Consider the following 5,595-nt stretch of genomic DNA (forward strand, 5'->3'; position numbering starts at 1 on the left):
GTAGCTACAAGCCGAAAGCAACACGAGGCTCGCGTACTTTGCCGCTAGGACCGCGCGGAAGTAACTCCGAGCCGAAAGCAACACGAGGCTCGCGTACTTTGCCGATCGGACCGCGCGGAAGTAACTCCGAGCCGAAAGCAACACGAGGCTCGCGTACTTTGCCGCTAGGACCGCGCGGAAGTAACTCCGAGCCGAAAGCAACACGAGGCTCGCGTACTTTGCCGCTAGGACCGCGCGGAAGTAACTCAAAGCCGAAAGCAACACGAGGCTCGCGTACTTTGCCGATCGGACCGCGCGGAAGTAACTCCGACCCGAAAGCAACACGAGGCTCGCGTACTTTGCCGCTAGGACCGCGCGGAAGTAACTCCGAGCCGAAAGCAACACGAGGCTCGCGTACTTTGCCGATCGGACCGCGCGGAAGTAACTCCGACCCGAAAGCAACACGAGGCTCGCGTACTTTGCCGCTAGGACCGCGCGGAAGCTCCAGGCCGAAAGCAACACGAGGCTCGCGGACTTTGCCGCTCGGACCGCTCGGAAGTAACTCCGAGCCGAAAGCAACACGAGGCTCGCGTACTTTGCCGATCGGACCGCGCGGAAGTAACTCCGAGCCGAAAGCAACACGAGGCTCACGTACTTTGCCGCTAGGACCGCGCGGAAGTAACTCCGAGCCGAAAGCAACACGAGGCTCGCGTACTTTGCCGCTAGGACCGCGCGGAAGTAACTCCGAGCCGAAAGCAACACGAGGCTCGCGTACTTTGCCGCTAGGACCGCGCGGAAGTAACTCCGAGCCGAAAGCAACACGAGGCTCGCGTACTTTGCCGATCGGACCGCGCGGAAGTAACTCCGAGCCGAAAGCAACACGAGGCTCGCGTACTTTGCCGCTAGGACCGCGCGGAAGTAACTCCGAGCCGAAAGCAACACGAGGCTCGCGTACTTTGCCGCTAGGACCGCGCGGAAGTAACTCCGAGCCGAAAGCAACACGAGGCTCGCGTACTTTGCCGATCGGACCGCGCGGAAGTAACTCCGAGCCGAAAGCAACACGAGGCTCGCGTACTTTGCCGCTAGGACCGCGCGGAAGTAACTCCGAGCCGAAAGCAACACGAGGCTCGCGTACTTTGCCGCTCGGACCGCGCGGAAGTAACTCCGAGCCGAAAGCAACACGAGGCTCGCGTACTTTGCCGCTAGGACCGCGCGGAAGTAACTCAAAGCCGAAAGCAACACGAGGCTCGCGTACTTTGCCGATCGGACCGCGCGGAAGTAACTCCGAGCCGAAAGCAACACGAGGCTCGCGTACTTTGCCGCTAGGACCGCGCGAAGTAACTCCGAGCCGAAAGCAACACGAGGCTCGCGTACTTTGCTCGCTAGGACCGCGCGAGTAACTCGAGCCGAAAGCAACACGAGGCTCGCGTACTTTGACGGTCGGACCGCTCGGAAGTAACTACGTACAGAAAGCAACACAAAACTCGTAAACTTAGCCGCTCGTCGGCCGAAATTACGAAGAGCTCAAAGAAAATACGAGATTTAGAACATAGACGATCGCCAGCAGAGAGCTCGAAAAAACACAAAACGCGAAAATTAACTTTTACGAAAATAGCTAAGATAGCTTAAAAAAACAATACGGAGAACAAAAGTTGATTGCCCAGGAAACGTTCGGAAGCAGCCCAAGCAGTAGTAACACAGGGCTCGCGGACTTGTTGTCAGACCGGCGAAAGTAAGCTCGAGCAAAACAACACGGGCTCGCGTACTTGCCGCTAGGACCGCGCGGAAGTAACCGAGCCGAAAGCAACACGAGGCTCGCGTACTTTGCCGCTAGGACCGCGCGGAAGTAACTCCGAGCCGAAAGCAACGAGGCTCGCGTACTTTGCCGATCGGACCGCGCGGAAGTAACTCCGAGCCGAAAGCAACACGAGGCTCGCGTACTTTGTCGCGAGGACCGCGCGGAAGTAACTCCGAGCCGAAAGCAACACGAGGCTCGCGTACTTTGACGGTCGGACCGTCGGAAGTAATCAGAAGAAAGCTTACAAAACTCGTAAACTTTGCCGGCTCGTCGTTGATACAAAAGCCCAAAAATAACACGAGATTTAAGGCATAGACGAACCAGCAGAGAGCTCGAAAAAACAGCACAAAACGCGGAAATTTAACTTTTTGGGAAAATACCTAAGATAGCTTAAAAAACAATACGGAGAACAAAAAGTTGATTGCCCAAGAACGGACAGGAGCATTTGAGCAGTAGTAACACAGGGCTCGCGGCTTTGTTGTCCGAACCGCAAGTAGCTACAAGCCGAAAGCAACACGAGGCTCGCGTACTTTGCCGCTAGGACCGCGCGGAAGTAACTCCGAGCCGAAAGCAACACGAGGCTCGCGTACTTTGCCGATCGGACCGCGCGGAAGTAACTCGGAGCCGAAAGCAACACGAGGCTCGCGTACTTTGCCGCTAGGACCGCGCGGAAGTAACTCCGAGGCCGAAAGCAACACGAGGCTCGTACTTTGCCGCTAGGACCGCGCGGAAGTAACTCCGAGCCGAAAGCAACACGAGGCTCGCGTACTTTGCCGATCGGACCGCGCGGAAGTAACTCCGAGCCGAAAGCAACACGAGGCTCGCGTACTTTGCCGCTAGGACCGCGCGTAACTCCGCCGAAAGCAACACGAGGCTCGCGTACTTTGCCGATCGGACCGCGCGGAAGTAACTCCGAGCCGAAAGCAACACGAGGCTCGCGTACTTTGCCGCTAGGACCGCGCGGGAATAACTCCGAGCCGAAAGCAACACGAGGCTCGCGGACTTTGACGGTCGGACCGCTCGGAAGTAACTCCCGAGCCGGCAACACGAGGCTCGCGTACTTTGCCGATCGGACCGCGCGGAAGTAACCGAGCCGAAAGCAACACGAGGCTCGCGTACTGTCGCTAGGACCGCGCGGAAGCTCAGGCCGAAAGCAACACGAGGCTCGCGTACTTTGCCGCTAGGACCGCGCGGAAGTAACTCCGAGCCGAAAGCAACACGAGGCTCGCGTGCTTCCGCTAGGACCGCGCGGGTAACTCCGAGCCGAAAGCAACACGAGGCTCGCGTACTTTGCCGATCGGACCGCGCGGAGTAACTCCGAGCCGAAAGCAACACGAGGCTCGCGTACTTCCGCTAGGACCGCGCGGAAGTAACTCCAGCCAAAGCAACACGAGGCTCGCGTACTTTGCCGCGGACCGCGCGGTAACTCAAGCCGAAAGCAACGAGGCTCGCGTACTTTGCCGATCGGACCGCGCGGAGTAACCGAGCCGAAAGCAGGCTCGCGGCTTTGCCGCTAGGACCGCGCGGAAGTAACTCGAGCCGAAAGCAACACGAGGCTCGCGGACTTTGACGGTCGGACCGCTCGGAAGTAACTACGTGGTAAAAGCAACACGAGGCTCGCGTACTTTGCCGATCAAACCGCGCGGGTAACTACGTTCCGAAAGCAACACGAGGCTCGCGTACTTTGCCGGTCGGACCGCTCGGAAGTAACTACGAGGTAAAAGCAACACGAGGCTCGCGGACTTCGCTGCGGCTAAGTCCGCGCGGCGTCAAATTTCACCGCCGGCGCCCATATACCGCCGTGCGTTAGACCGTGCGTCGCCGACCCGCCCGGCCGCTCGGTTCGGTACTGTAAGAGGTGTCGCTGCGGCGACTCGTTACAACACGGTGCATGCGAGCTCGGTCTGGTCGTACCGTAGCGTTACGGCGTATGTATAACCGAGCTCGGCGAAGCACTGCGGTGCGTACAAAAGTGTCGTTCGCACTAGAACGCTTTTTGAAGAATTTAGCTTCGCGCTTACTACGAGAACTTTGGTTCTCTTTTTGAGATCTTTCGGGCGTCTTGCCGACATTCGGCCAAATGTGCGCCAAGCTCTCGGCGATCGTTTCGAGGCCGGATAGCGAAGGAATTGGTGAATACGTGACGAAGAAGTTTTGTATCTCGAGGACTCTGCCGTTCGTGCGGTCCGTACGTACCTCCGAGCAAAACAACACGGGCTCGAGATCTTTGACGCGGAGGTAACTACCGTGCGCCGCAGCGCTAAGTCCGCGCGGCGTCGAAATTTCACCGCCGGCGCCCATATACCGCCGTGCGTTAGACCGTGCGTCGCCGACCGCCCGGCCGCTCGGTTCGGTACTGTAAGAGGTGTCGTCGCTGCGGCGACTCGTGCACAACACGGTGCATGCGAGCTCTCGGTCTGGTCGTACCGTAGCGTTACGGCGTATGTATAACCGAGCTCGGCGAAGCACTGCGGTGCGTACAAAAGTGTCGTTCGCACTAGAACGCTTTTGAGAGAATTTAGCTTCGCGCTTACTACGAGAACTTTGGTTCTCTTTTTGAGATCTTTCGGGCGTCTTGCCGACATTCGGCCAAATGTGCGCCAAGCTCTCGGCGATCGTTTCGAGGCCGGATAGCGAAGGAATTGGTGAATACGTGACGAAGAAATTTTGTATCTCGAGGACTCTGCCGTTCGTGCGGTCCGTACGTACCTCCGAGCCGTAAAACAACACGGAGCTCGAGATCTTTGACGCGGAGGTAACTACCGTGCGCCGCAGCGGCTAAGTCCGCGCGGCGTCGAAATTTCACCGCCGGCGCCCATACACCGCCGTGCGTTAGACCGTGCGTCGCCGACCGCCCGGACGCTCGGTTCGGTACTGTAAGAGGTGTCGTCGCTGCGGCGACTCGTGCACAACACGGTGCATGCGAGCTCTCGGTCTGGTCGTACCGTAGCGTTACGGCGTATGTATAACCGAGCTCGGCGAAGCACTGCGGTGCGTACAAAAGTGTCGTTCGCACTAGAACGCTTTTGAGAGAATTTAGCTTCGCGCTTACTACGAGAACTTTGGTTCTCTTTTTGAGATCTTTCGGGCGTCTTGCCGACATTCGGCCAAATGTGCGCCAAGCTCTCGGCGATCGTTTCGAGGCCGGATAGCGAAGGAATTGGTGAATACGTGACGAAGAAATTTTGTATCGCGAGGACTCTGCCGTTCGTGCGGTCCGTACGTACCTCCGAGCCGTAAAACAACACGGAGCTCGAGATCTTTGACGCGGAGGTAACTACGTGCGCCGCAGCAGCTAAGTCCGCGCGGCGTCGAAATTTCACCGCCGGCGCCCATATACCGCCGTGCGTTAGACCGTGCGTCGCCGACCGCCCGGCCGCTCGGTTCGGTACTGTAAGAGGTGTCGTCGCTGCGGCGACTCGTGCACAACACGATGCATGCGAGCTCTCGGTCTGGTCGTACCGTAGCGTTACGGCGTATGTACAACCGAGCTCGGCGAAGCACTGCGGTGCGTACAAAAGTGTCGTTCGCACTAGAACGCTTTTTGAGAGAATTTAGCTTCGCGCTTACTACGAAACCTTTGGTTCTCTTTTTGAGATCTTTCGGGCGTCTTGCCGACATTCGGCCAAATGTGCGCCAAGCTCTCGGCGATCGTTTCGAGGCCGGATAGCGAAGGAATTGGTGAATACGTGACGAAGAAATTTTTGTATCTCGAGGACTCTGCCGATTTCGTGCGGTCCGTACACGTACCTCCGAGCCGTAAAACAACACGGAGCTCGAGATCTTTGACGCGGAGGTAACTACCGTGCGTATGTATA

The sequence above is a fragment of the Cardiocondyla obscurior genome, unplaced genomic scaffold (genome assembly GCF_019399895.1).
Source record: "Cardiocondyla obscurior isolate alpha-2009 unplaced genomic scaffold, Cobs3.1 scaffold92_0_54270, whole genome shotgun sequence".
Lineage (NCBI taxonomy): Eukaryota > Metazoa > Arthropoda > Insecta > Hymenoptera > Formicidae > Cardiocondyla > Cardiocondyla obscurior.